Below are 19,723 nucleotides of genomic sequence, written 5' to 3'. Positions count from 1 at the left end.
AATTGGCTCGATCAAGGGCGGATGAGTGTGACGCTCTATCATTTCTTATTGACGTTGCGGAGAGTGAACTCGACAAGCTGTAGCCCTTTAGCATAGAGTGTAGACTTTGCTATTTTGTCGCTCCAGACTTTGCCATTTTGTCGCTTTAGACTTTGCCATTTTGTCGCTTTGGACGTTGCCATTTTGTCGCTTTGTCTCTGATATACGTAGGGCATGCTTGTAGATGGAAAATGCACTTTTTTGTGCATGTAATATATAAGAAGAAACTTGAAGCTTTATTTCTCCTGTACCTTTTTTTTGTTGTTGCTTTCGATCGGGCCGGCTGGTTTTGGTGTATGGCAAGGTCCTCATAGGCCCGGAACGGATCGGACAGACCCCGGGGGCTCTTAAGTGCGATCCTTGGTGCGAGCAGGTGCTGGGGCCTTCGTGCTTGGCCCGGTTGTTTAGGCTTAGTCTCTGAGTCGGGCTCCGGCTCAAGCCTTCTTGTCCTCAAAATTTTTATGCCCGTGCGGGCAGGTAGCAATCATTTTTATCTCTTTCCCTTGGGCATTTTCCATTCCAACTGTTTTGGGTCCAGTCTTCAAGTCGCATTGTGACTCGAGGTTCAATTGACCCTCAAGCTCTTTCCTGCCAGCATGGACGGATGATGACGGCCCTTTGTGCTCTGGGTCGAAGTGACCTTACGGGTGCATGGCCCGGATGTTTACTTGGCCGGTGATAGTGGCACTTATGCCATGCCCTTAGGCATATTGTAGTTTTTGGGTCCAGTTTCCGAGTCGCGTTGTGATTCGAGCTGTAATCGACCCTTAAATTTCCTTGATTTCCCAGCCAGTGACAGTGGTTCTTATGATGTGCTCTTAGGTGTATTGTAGTTTTCAGGTCCAGTTTCCGAGTCGCGTTGCGATTCGAGCTTTAACCGACCCTTAAATTTCCTCGATTTTCTGGCCGGCGATAGTGGCACTTATGCCATTTGGTCGTTGAGACCTTTTAGTATGTGGCCTAAAGGCTTGCATAGTTAACTATTTTGGATCCGGTCTCCAAATCGGGTTACAATTCGAGCTCATTTTAATCCTCAAGTTGTCAAAATTTTTTAGCTGGCGACAATGGCTCTTACATTGTTTTGTCGTAGAGACCTTTCAATATGAGGCCCGTAGGCTTGCTTAGCTGGTGACAATGGATCTTATGCTATTTTTGCTCATGGGCTTTTTTCTAGGCTTTGTTTCCGTTTGTTAAGGTCTTTTTAGAGTATTTTTGCCTGACCCGTCGTCGGTTCCAAATGAACCTCAATTTTAAGTCATTGTCGGCGATATTTCGAGCACCTCATAAGGTTCATAGCTCGAAGGTCGAGTAGATCGACGCTCTTGTGGTTTGGAGCCGACGTGGTCGGAGCTCGTTTTTGCCTGTTGAGGGAAGCCTGTTTTAACCGGTTCTTTCCAAAGTATATTCAAAGTAGTGGCCTGCGATTTTTAGCGACAGTCAGCCGTCCCGGAGTCACGTTATTTTGGTTGTATCATCCATTTTGACCGTAGTCATGTGCGTTTAGCTGTAGCCATTAGGCATCTACACCGAGGGTATGTCCTTTAAGGATTCTTACAAATGCGATGTATAGCCTAAACTTCGGGGTTTTCATGTCTGTTGAGGTCTTACAGTTTGTCATGCCTATTGAGGTCTTATAGTTTGTCATGCCTATTGAGGTTTTATAGTTTGTATGATGTAGAATAGATCTAGTTATGTTGAGTTTGCCCACTAAGGGTCTTACAGTTTCAAATTTTCCAATGCTCGGCGATTGGCGACAGTCTCTTAGTCATCGAGTTTTTTTAAGCTTGAAGGCTGCTTCTCGTAAACTCGGAGTTGCAATGTGAGGGCTTTGTGAGCTCGGGGTTCCGACCCTGGGGCCGTGTGGGCGTTGAACTGTTTAAGTCTCCGAGTATCTTGGGACGTATTCAGCGGAGAGGCCTTTGCTGCGAATATGCCGAAATAGCCTTTTTCGAAGTACGAAATGCCTAAAAGATATTATTTATTGTTTGGCGTAAATATAGGCTGTAAATACATGTCGTCTCGTTGTTGTTGACTTGGCCCATGTGGGTGCGGCTCCTCTGATCATCTGATCCATTTACATTATTACGTTTTGAAACTTAGCCTGCCTTTTATTGGCCCTTCCGAGGGAACGGTATCCTTAAGGGAAGGCCATCGCACTTCGTCTGACTGTAGAAAAAAGGCCCACAATTTCGTCGGGTCCTCTTCTGGGGGGTATGTTGCTCTACTAATAATCTTGTTGGCGGGACCCTCTTTAGGTTGGAAGTCGGGTCGAGGGAAGAGAGCACGGCGGGCCACACAGAGGCCTTAGATTTCCGAGTGGAGTTAGAACTTATGAATGCCTTGGCTGACTGCGTGCATATAGGTTAGCAAAAGAAAAGAAACAATAAGGGAGCGGAGTACTTCTTCCCTGCTGCGGGATGTGTAGGCGACATTTCGAGGTTTGGTATGTTTCTGCTATTTCGAGGCGTGAGCCCTTAATACAGCCTTCTGTTGTGTTCAACCATGCTTGGCCGAAGATGTGGTTCTGCTCACCCTTTGATCCCTTCGAGGATGGAGGTATTGATGCCAGCGATGGGTCATATGGTGAGGGATTTCCTCTCGTCGCGTGTAGCTCCTTGTCGAATACTTTAGTCCCACCTCTGTCATAGAGTTTCATCCCTTTGGCGGAGTGTGGTCGAAGTTGCCTCCGAGCGTTGTGCCCATTGTCATTTAAATGAAACGTCCGTGTTTTTCAAGCTCGGCATTCTAGCCCGAGCTCAGGCGGGTTGTATAGAGGGAACGGCATTCCTGATTGTTGTGGCGATCGGCGTCTGGAATCCATCAAGGATTCGAGGTATGGGAGTGATTTTGTTCGTTAGTCCGAACTGCCCCATTGGCTTTGGCCTGATATCGTCGGTATAATTGATCGAACCATCTGCACTCATGAACACATGTTTTATTTGAAATAGGTCAAATGAGGGAGGGGTTTCCAATCACGTTAATACGAGGCCGAGGCGAAGTCTTGGCGTCCCTTTCCTTGGATGCAAGAGAGTCCTTTGGGTATATTCCCCGGACCCGTCTTTCCTTGGCGATGAGCCCTTTCACTCTGCATTTTATGGATCTTTGAAGGGTGTCGCCGCCCCTTTACGGTCGTGGCAATACGTCGTCGCTTGTCAGCTTCATTTTTCCTGATCTTCTTCGAATCGAGTGTCTTCCAGGGGGAATTCCCCTCGCCGCTTGAAAGTTGGTCGTAAGGGAGGCTTCAAGCAATTCGTAGAGTTTCCCCTTTAGGCAGCTTCGCATATGTTGCCTCATTAAAAACTTGCCGGTAAAAACCCTTCTTTTTTGGGATAAAAACCCGGTCGAAGGAAAAGAGTGCAACGGGCGCGCTTTTGGGGGTCTCAAGGCCTCCTGATAGTATTAGCATTCTAGTATCTCCGGTCGAGTGCCTGCACGAGGGTTAGTTCTTAATCTGAAATGAAACAAAAGGAATGGATGTACCTTGAAACGAGATATGCTTGTGGCACCTTGAGATTGGCTTATTATGACCGCCCGAGGGCAGACATGCGATGCAGATTTCTACTTCGTGTTGTCAAACCCAACCGGGGTTGAGACCTGATTCGCCCACTGGCTTATTCGGGAGAGGGGGTATGGGCGCTGATAACACGTCGTGTATTGCAAACATTTCCCTTGCTGCGTGTTGTTCCCCATAGATGGTTTTGACCCCATCCTCTGTCGGAATTTTATCATCTGGTGGAGGGTGGATGGTACTGCTCTCATGCAGTGTATCCACGGTCGCCCAAATAAGGCGTTATACCTTATATCTCCCTCGATGACATGGAATTTGGTGTCTTGGGTTGTGCCGGTCACGGTAATCGGAAGTACGATTTCTCTTTTCGTTGTTTCGCTCGCCATGTTGAACCCATTGAGGACCCGAGTAGAGGGCATGATCCGTTCGAGTAGTTTAAGTTGTTCTATTACCCTCGACCTGATAATATTGGCCGAGCTACCTGGATCCACGAGTACATGTTTTATATGAAAAGAATTTACAAGAACGGAGATTACCAGGTCATCATTGTGGGGTTAAGATAGGGCCTCGGTATCTTCTTCGCTGAACGTGAGGGCGTCTTCGAGGATATATCCCCGAGTCTGTTTTTCCCTAGTGATGGATATTTTTGTTCTCTTCATCACGGGTTCCTGTGGGGCATCGGCGCCCCCCATGATCATGTGGATGACATGTTGTGGTTCATTTGCCTCATTCTTCTTGGTTGCCTCCCTGTCTCGAAACTGATTTTTGGCCCGATCGCTAAGGAATTCCCGAAGGTGCCCTTTGTTGAGTAGTCGGGCCACTTCTTCTCGTAGTTGATGGCAATCCTCAATCCTGTGACTGTGTGTATTGTGGAACTCACACACTAAGTTGTAATTTCTCTATGAAGGGTTCGACTGTATTGGTTTGGGCCACTTGGCGTCCCTGATTTTGCCAATAGCGAACACGATGTCTGATATGTCAACGCTAAAGTTGTATTCTGATAAGTGGGGCACATTTGTCGGCACCATGTTCCGATCGAACCTGGTTCTATTGATGATCCCCCAAGGATCCTGTCCTCGATCTATCCTCCGATCGTTGCGGGGTAGGTTGTGCCTCGGGGTGTTCCTTCTATCTTCAAGGTATGGTTGGTACCTTTCTTTGCTTGGTTTCGACTCTTTTGCCAGGAATCTGTTTGGGTATACTGAGCTTGAAGGGGCTCCTAGCTAGTCATCCTCGGCCTTGATCTTTGACTGGTATCGGTTGTGAATGTCTGACCAGGTCACGGCCGGATACTCGATTAGACTCTGCTTCAACTATTTTGAAGCCATCGAGCTTCGTTCGTTCAGGCCTTGGGTGAAGGCCTGCACTACCCAGTCGTCGGAGACTGGTGGCAGCTTCATCTGTTCCATATGGAAGCAGGATACGAATTCTCGCAATATCTCGTTCTCTCTCTGCTTGATTTTGAAAATGTCAGATTTCCTCATTTCTACCTTGATGGCTCCGACATGTACTTTTATGAAGGAGTCTGATAGCATGGCGAACAAATCTATGGAGTTGGGAGACAAGTTATGGTACCACATCATGGCCCCCTTTGAAAGCGTTTCTCCGAATTTTTTAAGCAACACGGACTCGATCTCATCATTCTTTATGTCGTTGCATTTTACTGTGCAGGTGTAAGCAGTGACATGTTCGTTAGGGTCGGAGGTGTCGTTGTACTTGGGGAGTTCCGACATTCTGAATTTTTTCGGGATAGGCTTCGAGGCTGCTTCCTCGGGGAACGACCTCTGAATGAACTTCTTTGAATCCAAACCTTTGAGGACCGGGGGCGCACCTGGATCTTATCGACCCTGGAGTTGTAGGTCTCGACTTTTTTGTCATTGGCTGCAATCATTCTCTCACCTGATTCGATCCTTTTGGTGAGTTCCTCGAGCATTTTCACTGCGGTGGGGTCGGTTACCGATCCGTCATTACTTGATCTCTTGAGTACCAGCTCGGCGTAAGGAGGTGTCTCCGGCGCTACTGCATTGGGAGTCTCCAGGCGACTTTGCAGGTGAGCGATAGCCAACTGATGTGCCTGTAAAATTTCAAAAATAACATGAAGATTAACTTCCTGTTCTACCCGGGCCAGGGTTTTTTGAGCTTCATGTCGGTCAATGTGTTGTATGTTGTCATCGGTGCATGAGGCTTCATCGACCTGTTGCGCGCCTTGCAAGCTCGCGTCCGCTTGAATCGATCCAAATGCGTTATCGGGGTCCAGGGGTGTCGTGCCAACCTCTGGAGCAGCCATATTGTTCTCGTCGTGGTTTTTGGGGTAGTCGTTCTCGGTTTCGCTTACCGAGCCAGACATTAACCTGAAATCAAAAGATCTTGGGCAAGAAAAAGTGTGAAAGATAATGTGCGTTTGTGTGACGAAACTAGCAAGAAAATAATCACTATTATTTTTAGCCCCATGGTGGGCGCCAAACTGTTTACCGTAAAAATGGTAACAACAATTAAATTTGTATATGGGATTCTAAAAATACGTGATCTATTCCCGAGCTAGTTGCTAGAGCAGTTGATGCTAAGAACGTGAAGTTTAGCGATGAAATGCGAGCTAAAACAAGACAGTAATCAAATCGAAAGGGACTGTTGCCCAGATGCAAAGACGGTCGATAAGGACCTCGGGGTCGGGACTCGAATCAAGCTCGAACTATCGGGGGCAACCGGGAATAGGATAACAATTAAGGATACGATTAAGCAAGGCTCTTTACGACCAAAGTTGCGCAATATAGCATGAAATAAGTAAGAAGACAATAGATGTTAAAGTGGCCTCGAGCCAGTGAGAACGAACAAAATAAGAGAAAGAGAGAGAGAGAGAGAGAGAGAGAGAGAGTGGAGAAATAGAGCAACATCAGCCCTTTACAAAGTGGTATGGGTTCCCCTTATATAGGCGAGGGTACACGGTATGGTACAAATATGTGGAGATTAAACAGAAATTATGGAGATGGGATGGTTTGACGTGATGCCTCAGCGTAGGCTCTGGATAGACCGGGCCTGTCAGACGTAGCCATGTGCCTTGGGGCCTTCCCCCTCCGTCCTGGCTTCGATCTTTGTTTCCTCCGAGTCGGGCTCCAACAAGCCCCGAGGTTGGGAACTTGGTCACGGCCTCCCGCCCTCAGGGTCCCGAGGCATGCTTCCGAAATGTCCCGACAGTGAGAAATCGAGTTTTTTGATTTCGCCGCATACAAGATCCATATACCACGATAGACAATCCATGTATCACATAACCCGATACAAATTCATGTATAGACAATCCATGTATGGACCATGCTCACAGGGCCCAAAATAATATGGGTTATCACCTAACTCCGGAGGGATGAATCCAAATCCAATTGCGAAAGGGTATAATAGTATCCCTCGTAAATCAATATCCGATCATTAATCCAATGTACCAAAACTGTATCTCACTCGCACGGTTAGCCTTCGTGCCAAATTCCTCAATCCGATTCATGTATTCATTAATCAAAATGTATGTATATGTCCAAGAACTTTTTATAACAGGTGCACAAGGACTTAATAAATATCATACGGATATGTGCTCATAAAATATCTATGTGACTACAGATAATTATGCATTTTAACATATCAAGGTTAAGTTCTCATGCCTTCACAATTAATCACTAGCCTAGGCATGATTTCTAACATGAATAGGAGAGCAAATGTAGTCATATAAGCCAAATAAATCATGAATTAAAAGAGCACATAGTCAAATGAAGCATGAAATATTCCAATCTCTACCCTCGGTCATGATATAAACTCGAGAAATGCATATATGCTTACCACCACGTATATACCTATCCCCAATACCTTAAAAACATAGCAAATGAGTAAAATACTAGGGGTTTTCCTCTTAACAAGGTTAACCAAGAGACCTACCTCTACTCAGTAGTCTCTAATCTCCCAAAATAGCCTTTCCTCTCAAATCAACCTTCGAACGAGCCGAATCTAGTCAATACTACTCAATAATGTCAAACAAAGCCATAGGAATCAATCCCAAATGATAAAGATTGAGCCTTTAATCAATCGCACAAAATCAACCAAAAAGTCAACCTAGGCCCGCCTCCAAAACCCGACAAAATTCACTAATCCCGAACATCTATTCCAATACAAGTCCAAATATATAAGTTTTATCCAAAATCGATTCCAAATCTGGGTTCAAATCTCCATTTTTCACTTTAGAAAAGTTTTTCCAAAACCACTAATTTTTATCTTTTAGATTCACCCATCAAATGCAAAAATCAAATGTGGAATCATGAATAATAATTAAATCCGAGTCAAGAACACCTACCCTAATCCAAGTGGTGAAAATCACCTCAACAATTGCCTAAATTCGAGCTCTCAATCTCAAAATATAATAAATGAGAAAGTCTAGAAAAAAGAAATCTTCGAGCACTGCCCACTTAAACCCTTTGCTAACGCGGCACATACCTCACGTTCGCGAAGCAAAAAATAACTGCCAAAACAAAACCTCCTTTACGAACGCGATAGGGGCATTGCGAATGAGAAGACCAAAGGCTCCCTCCTTTCACGAACGCGTCCAATAGCCTCGCAAACGCGAAGGCCTATTTCCCAATACCACTCCCTTATTCATGAACGCGGCTGCCTTCCGCAAATGTAACTCCCAAATTTCTTTATTGCGAATGCGATGCTTCCATGCAAACGTGAAGGACATCAGACACTAGCAAAAATCTAATGTCCAAAACTCATGGAAATGGTCTGAAGCACACCCGAAGCCCTCAGGACCCCTTCCAATCATACCAACCAATCCCAGAACATAACACGGAACTACTCAAGGTCTCAAATCCAACAAAGTAACATCAAAACTACAAAGTGCGCCTCAATTCAAGCCTAATGAACTAATCAAACTTCCAACTTCCAAACTCATGTCGAACTACATCTAACCACCTTGGTATGACCTTAAATTTTTCACACAAGTCTAAATCATATAATGGACGCATTCCGATTCCCGAAACCACAATACGAACCCGATAAATCCAAATCAACCTCCGGTCAAACCTACGAACCTTCCAAGCCTTTAAAGTTTCAACTTTCTCTAAATAGAACCAAATCAACCTAGGAACCTCAAATCCAAATCTGGACATATGCCTAACTCGACAATCACCATACAAACCTATTAGAACCATAAAATTACCATTCTGATGGCATTTACACATAAGTCAAATCTCGGTCAACTCTTACAACTTAAGCTTCTAACCTTGGAACTAAGTATTCCAATTTGTTCCAAAACTTCTCCAAAACCAAACCAACCATCCTCGCAAGTCATAAAACAACAAAGAAGCATACGGGAAGTATCAAATAGGAAATGGGTCTCAAATACACAAAATGGCCATCTGAGTCGTTACAAGGGAGTTTTGGACATTTAGTTTTTTTAGTCACATGTACCCTCCCTGTTATGAACACAAGTTCAATGCGTTAAAGCCTAAGAGTGTTGATACTCAATTTTTCCCTTATATTTTATAACGTATTCTATATACTATAAAAATATCATTTTGCACTATTACCCAATTTATAAAAGTATTTTCCATAATTTTTAAAGCTTTAAAATTAATTTTCTTGCATTTAAATTATTTAAATACTTATTAATTATCCCTTCAAATTATTTTTCGGTGACTTGATCACCCAAATTCATTATGTGTGCCTACATGCATATTTTATAATATTTTACTTTATTTTATATAGTTACATTTGTATTTTTGTGTTATTTACATATTTTTTGCAATAATAGACTATAATTTTTTATTAATCGCATTTTATTATTTTATTTAGAGTTAAAATAAGTTTTTATGTGTTTACAACCTTCAGCTATTATTTTAAAATATTTATTTACTTAAATAATTTTTTTACACTTATTTAGCTATTTTTGTTAATTTATTTTTCGTTAATCTCTTTATTTTTAAAGTTGGCCCAAACCAGGCCATTTTTCAGACCAAATTGGCAGCCCAGACACCTCACCTTAGCCTAATAACTTCCCAGCCCAAACCAAATGACCCTCTATTGAAAAACCCGGTCGCGACCCATTAAACAAACCTGCCCCGCTTAACTTTTAACCCTGACCATTGATCTCTCAAGATCAACGATCCATAATTACCCTACCCCTTTAATTAACAAAACCCCCCAAAAACTTACACATTTATCCTAAGATGCCGCCCCCCTAATGCTCCTTATCCTTCTCTTCTCCCCTTCTATAAAACCCTAGCAGTCGCTTCCCTTATCCTCTCCAACTCCGACCTTAATATGGAATCCCTCCATGATTTTCCTTCCATATATGCTCTATCTCTTTGTTACTTAAATTATTATAGAATCACCTAGTACTTGCCTATTTTTGGCAAGTACCGAGACTTGAATCAAGAACAATCGTACACAATATTCAAGATCTAGACAACATTTTGTCTATATACATTCATGGCAAGGTTATGGGTCCGATTTACCAAGATCTTTAGCCAATTTTTAATTCCGGTCAAACTAAAGTTTTCCTGATTTTTCTCCTAATCGAATTTTAAATCGATTTTCCAAGCTATTCTTTCCTTTGTTATGTTTGATTGATTGTTTTTCCTTGGTTTGTTTGTTTAATTTTGCTACTATATAAACCCTTCCCTAATCCCCCTAAATCGACCCTTAATCACTGTTATTCTCTCACTCTTTCTATACTATTTTGCAACTCTTGATTGTAGCCGGCTGAAAGCCAAGGCCACCAGAATTCTCTCTATTGACCTTCCTAGTGCGAGCACTGCTCGGAGCTCATTTGAATCTCATGTGAACTCTGACGCACTAGGTTTAGGGTCTTGTTTATCTCTCGTTACTGCCGATACTCAAGTTGTTTTTCTCCTTTATTTTCTTGTTAGACCTATAAGCTAGTAAATGTTTAGACCCTCGCAATTATGTTTCTCCTCTATTAGTCACACTTCTGGACATATATGTTATGTGAATTCTTCTAAATCAGTATGAAATTATGTCATCTCTGCTTATGGTTCTGTTAGTTTTTAAAGTTGTCTTGTTGCTCCATGATTTTCTAGCCTTAGACCCTGTCTAAAACTCTAAGATTGATGTATGCCCTCGATTTCAAACTCTGTAGAGTTTTGCCTAGCCTAATAAGCTCGTGTATGCTTGAATGCTTATGCATGTTGTTGTCTCGGGATCATCTCTCTAATTACTTCAAAATCTTTATAATAAGTTAGCCAATGCCCAGATTTTATTACCTCTTGTTGAGTTATATGTGTAAAACTTATGGCCGATTCATGAATCATATGACTTCTAAGTGCCAATACTACCGGAACCAACAAATAAACATGACAGGCTTTCCTGCTACTTGTGTGCTCCCTGACTTGCTCAACACCTTATATTCCTCAATGTTGCCTAAAGCTTCTAGTTGAAATTCAATAAGTGTTGCTTCTTCTATTAGGCATGGTCAACTAGCATAAGACCTGGAGTCTGGTTGTCCTAGTAACCTTAAATTGATATGTTTTCTCACATACCATGGGATTTTGGGTTTTGGAGTCTTTGTGTTATGACTAATACCTAGCATGTTAGGTTCCTCATGATCAGGCTACTTGTTGTATTGTTTATGATCATATTAGGCTCCCATGTTAGAGATTTTTGTGAGAAAATTTTTATCCTCCTTCATTGTGACTCTACTAGACTTTTATGATCAGGACTATTGTGTTTAAAGTCTCTTTTAGGCTGATATGCACATGCTTCACTTTGAAACTCTACTTGGAATGGTTTGCTATCTTACAGTGCTTAATCTTATTACTGTGAACCTATTCTTCTTGGAAAACATAGCCTGAACTTGCCTCTTATGTGTTTTGTGTGCCTTTTAATTTAGCATGATCCTGTTTATGTGTCTTGGCTAGAGTTGTTGATGGCTACAGATCTAGGAACTAAGTGTTTAAGTTGATCCATGAGTATCTGATCACTTGTATAGATAAATCTTACATACATTTGGGTAAGCAAGTTATTCATTGGGCCTGGGATTAGGCCACGTGTTTTGTTGGACCTTGGAACTGGAATTGGGTGCACTATAGTTGTCTTGTGAGCTTGTAGTTTGGGCCTGTTGTTTATTCGAAGTATAAGGCTATTGAAGGCCTAGGGATACCCCTAGGTTACTGTTGTAATGGGCCTATAATTACTTTAGTGGGATTATATTTGTTCCAGTCAGTATTTTGTTAGATTCAAGTCTGTATTATTTCATTCTTGGGCCTGTAATAATTTGTAATAACAACAGCTAGGGATTAGTGAAAAGTGGGGGCCGGAACACTTTAATCCTTGCATAAAAGGGTAACAAAATATGCCTATAGGATCTAAGTGCTTTACTTGCTCAACATGCTCTATTTACATGTGTTGTTAAATAGCATGCCTATAGGATCTAAATGTTTCATTTGCTACTTGCTCAACATGATCTATTTCTATGTGTCGTTAGGCAGCATGCTATAGGATCTCGTTTGAGTAATCAAGCACTATTTACGTTGATAGTTCTTGCAATTAAGTGGCTCACTTAGAAAGCATGGCTATAATACTAATGAAACAAACATGTGCTTAAAACAACTTCATTTCTCAAAATCTTACCGCCTAAGGAATCATGCCTATAGGACTTCAAGGTGTTTAAATTAAGATTGTTGCTACTGCTACCCTTATTATACTGCTGCCTAGATGATATGCCTATGGAAAAAAATTAAATCGGCGTATGTTCTCAATTACTTTGTTGCCCGAATGTTATTATCTAGATACCATGCCTATAGGACCTCGTTACTCATTTAGAAATAATGTTTATAGGATCAAAGATAAAATAACTATGTATTTTCAAGTCACCTAGAGATTATGCCTATAGAGATCTAATAAATCATTTGTTAAAATCATCAGTTTGTAGGGTATTGTGTTAACTCTTGAATCAATCAACCACATATAATCATGCCTATAAGTCTTGCGCCATTCAACACTGCTCTGATTTCAAGTATGCCTACCTACAGCTGTTCACTTCATAATTTGTGATGCCATAAGCTCATGATAGTTTGCATGCATTTGTGCTTAAGTGAGGAGGCCAAGTCGACCCTTTAATTGTTAATTATGTGCAGTCCTATTTGTTTTGATTGTGAGCCTTGTTTTTTTCATTTTTGAGCATCTTAAGTATAGAACCACCAAAGTAGTAGGTCCAAAGCCTCCTGGACCATAGGCATGGGACAGGTAATGCACGCATAATACGCGATTTAGAATTGAACTAGAACGCTTTAGGTAAACAACCTTAAGATAGTAATTGGGTATCAGGAGATAATAGTATGTCTCCGCTTAATAATATGATCAACCCTTACCTTTAAGAGAGTTGCGAAGTATTATTTATGTTGCACGAGGTCATCCTTTAAGAAAAAAAACTTAGGACCCCCCCCCCCCCAATATATGGTTACTATTTGTACACTTGTTTATTCGAAGTTAGATCAAACTAGGTTGTACCATGTAATCCTCAAAAGATTGTACCAATCACTTATCCACTTCTTTCATATGTGCAATCTCTTTTAATGTTTTTTCACATTGTAATTGGATACTTGGACTCCCTATGTTTCTTCAACTTATATGATCACAAAGGACAATTATAATTCAATAATCCCACTTCGCATAAAATTTGGTCGGGACCCATAGTGGTGGAACCCGAAGAGTGCCTAACACTTTCTCGTTGAGATAATTCGAGCCCTTACCTGATCTTTGGTGACATGGACTAGTTAAAACATAGTTATTTGCAAATAGGTTACCTAACATGCCTTAAAAATCGTTAGATGGTGACTCTTCTCTTTTAATACCCATTTAAAAGAGTTGTTACATGACAAAACCTACTTTCGCGAGAAAACGAGGCGCGACAGCACTACGACTCTACTAGGATATACTTAGGCTCTTACCATAATGATTTTTTTGCTTGTTTAGATTAATGGATTATTTGAATTCTTTCATGAACATTCCCCTTCCTATTTCTCTTATTTGCTTAAAATTGCTATATCATGTGTCACCCATCCCTATCTCTCCTATTTGCTTCATTTAATTATGTTCTCGAACTTTTCATAAGCTGTGCTAACTTCTCTCCTTTGCCTTTCCTTTTTTCCTTCTTTCTTTTGTTTATCTTTACTGCACTATTTACTATTCTTATGTGCTTTTATCATGCAAAATATCTAGCAACGTATCACTATTTTTTGCACAAAACATGCTTTCAACATCATATTCCACTCATGCCTATTATCAACATAGCGGCGCTTGATGAGTGCCCGCCATTTCCTTAAAAACACCCTTTTAAACTAGAAAGGCTTATTAGCGGTAGACTAGTCGATCAGCGATGCAGTTGATGGCCTCGTGCCTTTCCCTCTCAAGTCGTCCACTTGAGAGTATCTATCTAGACACTTCTAGAAACCCCACTCCGATTTAAAATGTACATGTATCATGTTAAACTTAGTATGGATTGAAACATCATTGACACATTAATCCTCTTAGATAAACCTTGTCCAAAGTCCAAAGGAATTTCCACAATCTCCAAGGATGCAATCATGTTATGTGCATCACAAGGAGAAAACATGCCAACGTGTTAACCGTTATTGCATAAATAGTCGAATCTAGAGGGGGAAGGGCTAACTTTTATTTGTTTGAAGAAAAGGAAGCACGAAATTCCCAGGTTTGGCATGGTCCAGAATATCCCACCGCTGCTGATTGATTGGTGGAATGACCTTGCACCATGTGACAGAAACCACGTAAGAAGAGTGTTGGGTAACTTGTCGTCTTTGCTGAACATTCGACTGAATAGAGAATTAATTGAGGTAGCCACTATGTTGTGGGATAAAATGAGAGTTGTCTTCCAATTTGGCAATATAGAAATAACTCCTCTTCTTAAAAAGATAGGGGGTTTGCCAAACTGCCGTGGGAAGGGTCTATTAGTGCCGAATAATCGCACTACATAGGGTTTTCTAAAAATGCAAGGGTTCAAGAAGAGCGACGAATTAGTTTGCTTGAAGAAATCCTACATCCCTTTTGAGTTTCTCTATGAGTGGCATGGGCGCAACAAGTCATACTGCTTGCATCACAAGGAGTTAGCTATTACCTCTTTGGGATGGGTCCACCGCTAAGTTTATGTCTTCATAGTCTGATTCTTGGGTTTGCTAATCTTCCCAATGCAAGGAGGGAAAAATCACACCCGCTTGGACATGGTCACCAGGACCGTGATGGAAGGTATTGAAGGGCAGAAATACATCATCATCCCTATGATACTGGTTGAGATATACCGAGCCTTGGATCGGTGCAAGCATGGGTTTGGACACTTTGAGGGTTGCAATCTTCTACTACATGTTTGGCTGCTAGAGCATTTTCAAAGGGGAAATTATTGCCAGGAGATCTTGCATAGACCACTAAATGACTATATCACCAGTCATCATCCAAAGAAGATGGCATTTGCTTCAAATAGGTTTGCAAAGCATGGGAATATGGAAGGTTGGGTATGTTTCTTCAGTAATCTGACAGACGAACAAGTGCATTGGATGTTCGAGTGGTTTCCTAGTAGAGATTTCATCATCAAGTCCAAAGGGACCACTCACTTGGTGTTGATTGGGTTGCGTGGCATCTACCCTTACACTCCTATAAGGGTAATGAGACAGGCTGGGAGGAAGTAAGTTATACCTCGGGTTTCCAATATGGTTCAGTATAAAGTAGACTTCAAAAGAGATGTTATTCCATTCAAATTCGATGCCCATCACATGTCGAACCAAATGATCATTGTAGATGGGGAGACTATTGAACTAGAAAAGAACCAAAAGATCATTCGCATTAATGGAATGAGACAAGGTTGGCATAAATTTCTCCAAGTCTATGTATCTCTTAGGCCTACCTCGGGCACAATGAAGTCCCCAAATTAGGAGTCGAATTATTGCGTAACCTTTTATGTTACTTGCTTAAATATTGCAAACACTCTTTCATTTTGTCTTACTGACTTGGTTGCCTTTTATTTCCCATTCCCATATATTGGTTTATAAATTCTGGCATCATCAGCATACCACACTAGATCCACAAGTCCTCCACCTAGCGACCCCAAAAGCAAAAGCAAAGGCAAAGGCAAGATGGACGATTTGAGTGGTATTTGAAAAGACAACACTACTATAGCAGAGAATGTCAAGACTTTAGATGGAAGAAGTACGCCATGATAAAATGAGTTGGTTCTGCTGTTAGAGAAGAAAATCTTGGAGCTACAAGGTGAGCTTCAGCAAGTCTGAAATCTCGCATGCCTCTCCCTTACCCTGAATGTCCCCAATATCAACCACCATAATGCCGCCACCCAGATCCAAACGCCACTCCAAAACACACAAAACCAAAATCCAGCGCCCTTAGCTCTACAAAATCCTCCGGCAACACACCAATATCATAACCCCACACCCCCTCAAAACCTTAACCCTCAACCGTCACACACCCCTCAAAAACACCAATATCACACAACCCAGTATCCCCAAACAACCACCCATCATACCCCTCAGAACATGCCACAACCTACCCTTGATATACCTTAGATCTCTATCAATGATCACCCATATACTCAAGTCCCAGGAATGCACCAAGGCAACTCGATATATGTGAAGACTCTACTGCAAACACCGCAAAAAACACTATACATACCCGAACCAACCAAGAAGGACCTGATCATCCGAAATATGGCTGAAGAGTTAAAGAAGTTGACAGGAAGAGTCTAGAGCGTTGAGGGTGAAAAAGGTGTTGAAGGTTTGAATTATGAAGACTTGTGTATCCAGCCAAACGTGGAACTACCGAAGGGTTACAAACCTCCTAAGTTTGAGATGATCAATGTCATTGGTGATCCTAAGGTGCATTTAAAAACCTACTGCGATAAGCTTGTAGGAGTGGGCAAGAATGAGCAAATTCGCATGAAGTTGTTCATGCGAAGTCTCACCGGGGATGTTTTATCCTAGTACATTAGTCTGAATCAAAAGAAGTGGGCGGGCCGGGTAATCATGGCATCCGATTTCATGGATCGATTCAGGCTCAACATAGAAAATGCACCAAACATTTTCTATATCCAGAACCTTGAGAAGAAGCCAACAAAAACCTTTCGTGAGTATGCTACTCGCTGGAGATCAGAGGCTGCTAAGGTGAGGTCGCCACTAAAAGAGGAATAAATGAATAAGTTCTTTATCAGAGCTCAGGATCAACAGTATTATGAAAGATTGATAGTCATAGAGAATCACAAGTTCTCTAACATCATCAAGCTAGGAGAAAGAATAGAAGAGGGAATCAAGAGCGGTATGGTAACTAATTTTGAGGCTTTGCAAGCCACAAATAAAGCCTTACAGCCCGGAGGTATTTCAAAGAAGAAAGAAGTGGGTGTCGTGTTGGTAGCCCATGGCCCTAAGTCTCTTTTGGCAGGGGTGCTACATCTTTAAATGGATACAGGTGATTCCATAGCAAGCGATGTTGATCAGCGATAGTAGTACACCCTCTTCCCAGCAGACTTAGTGAGCCGCACTTCATCCTGGGGTCATATATTGTATCTTTTGTTCATATTATTACCACGTTTTGAGGTATAACAAGAGCCTTGTTGCCAACACTATGTTGTGTTTTGAGTCATTTATTCCACTTTAAACTATGAAGGTGTGTGTAATTTTGAGTTATTAACTAATGAAGAAACTAATGAAAATGACTTGGTATTGTATACATGATCTCCTTATTATCTAATTAATGGGAATATGTCTTCTCTTTATTAATGAGTGTGTTTGGGTAGAAAGAATCTAATAGGCTTGCTCAGCTGGGTTCACTCAGTTGAGCGCCGATCGCGCTCCCCGAGTTTGGAGCGTGACACATGACTGTCTATATAGCCCAAAACCGGGTGTCACAATTATCACAAACATCTATCAAGAGTCAGAATATAAATTGAATAACACTGCCTGGCTGAAGGAAATAGATAGACTAAATAGATAAGTAGGGAGGGGGACTCCATGTGCTATGGATCGGTCAAGTAAAACAGCTCACCACGAACTCTCCTTTAGATCTCCTACCACTAATACCAACCTCTAAACCTGCACAAAATATGCACAAGTGTAGTATGAGTACAAATTAGGGCACCTAGTAAGTAGCAAGTCTATCCTCGAAAGTAGTAGTGAGGGGTCGACATCGACACTCGCTATAAATTCAATAATTATGTGAAAACATAATAATACACAGAGTAAAACATGGTATTTACAAATAAGTACAAAAGTTCTGTACAGTCCATATAGAGTTTAGGCATGCTTTAAAAAAAATGAGATCAAATAAGACATCAACACCTTAATTCTCACCTCAAGACATGATACATGTCAACAACACTTATGTCAATACACCGCATGTGTCAAAACATATAAATGCATACTTAGGATCCCTTTCTCAACAACTCCATGTGCCTTACACATGTCCCGTGTCCCACAAGCTCCAAAAGAATCCTAGGTGCCTACGCTTACAGGGCCCAAGGTAATATGGGTAATCACTTGACTCTAGAGGGACGAATCCATATTCAAGTGTTGATCATTTTACTTTAGTTATCAATACCTAATAATCAATATTCTCAAAGTGTCCGTAGTGCCAAAATTATCAACTTTCCTCAATAACCAACTCTCCACTCATGCATACATGTATGAAAACAATATATTAACAAAGCACCAGACAATAACAACAAGAATATGGATAAAAGCTCATATGTCTAGAAGATGGCTAAGGATAATCATATAAATCAATTTGTCGCAATGGCTCAATAAACTATTTAAGCGTGCATGGTCTAATTATATTATTTAACAAGAGTCAATTGATCCATATGACCACCAAATCAAGGAGCAAATAAGACAAGTACATGGAAAAACAACCCTTTATACCCAAATCAACAAGTCATAACCTTAAACATGCTCCTAAATCATATTTACAAATTATCATGTAGTCATGGAATGAATTCAAACATGGATAACGACTACACATAATACAAACAAAGCGCAATTCAAGTCAACAACACCAAATATGGCCAAAACCTAGCTACGTATACGCTCGTCACCTTGCATACACGTGGCTCCTAAATCGAGCAACAAGTAGAAAATAGATCACCTATGGGGAGAATTTCCTCTTACAAAGATATACAACTGACTTACCTACCCCCAATAATAGCTTCAACCTTCCAAAATAGACTTTCCTGTCAAATCAACTTTAAATGACTCGAATCTAGTAAAAAACAACTCACTAATGCAAATAAAGACATAGTAATCATCCCAAAAAAATAAAGTTTTAATCTTTAATCAAATCTCCAAAAGTCAACAAAAGTCAACCCGAGCCCACATGGTCAAAACTCAAGTCAAGGGGTAGATCCCGACTACCCATAACCCAGGAGTCTAAATATGTTACTAGACTCCAAATCCAATTCCAAATCGACCCTCAAATACCCAAAAATTCACTCTTGTAAGTTGTAGACAAAAAGCCCAATTCACCTTGAAATTCTAAGTTTTAGGTGAATAATTCAATGGTGGATCGAGATTTTAAGCCAAATTTAAGGGAAAATTTCTTACCTCCACAATAGTAGTGAATTTGCCCTACAAACTTTCCACCTCTCAAAGTCTAGGGTTCAAAATATGAAAGAATGGATAAACTCGCATAATTACAACTTAAAATAGTCAACCTAGCGATATGAATCATGCTCGTGACATACCCTTCGCGATCACAAAGGCCAAAAAATCCTCCAGCTACTGCTCCACCTCGCGAATGCAATGCCTACTCAACCAAGCCTACACGAACGTGAACTATCATGACCCAAATCTCTCAACATGTCGTGATGGCGCCTATCACATTACTAGGCAAGACGACAAAATAACTACGCATTTTAAATTAAAAAACATGATTTAATAAGTTCAATAGTGAAATCTCATAAATAACCAATAATAATATCTGCGACTCAGCTACAACAATCCCTAAAATATTGGTGTCACCGAATATATGAGATACTAAGTGCCAACACGGTCTAAATCTCTAATACAATTGTCTGGAAAATAGAACACTACTGAATGACTGAAATAAAGGAGAGTCGAGGTCTGCGGGCGTCATAGCAGCTACCTCAATAGACTCCGATCAGATACTGCACCAAATCTA

Source organism: Nicotiana tabacum, chromosome 22, assembly GCF_000715075.1.
Source record: "Nicotiana tabacum cultivar K326 chromosome 22, ASM71507v2, whole genome shotgun sequence".
Classification (NCBI taxonomy): Eukaryota; Viridiplantae; Streptophyta; class Magnoliopsida; order Solanales; family Solanaceae; genus Nicotiana; species Nicotiana tabacum.
This window is presented reverse-complemented; position numbering follows the sequence as displayed.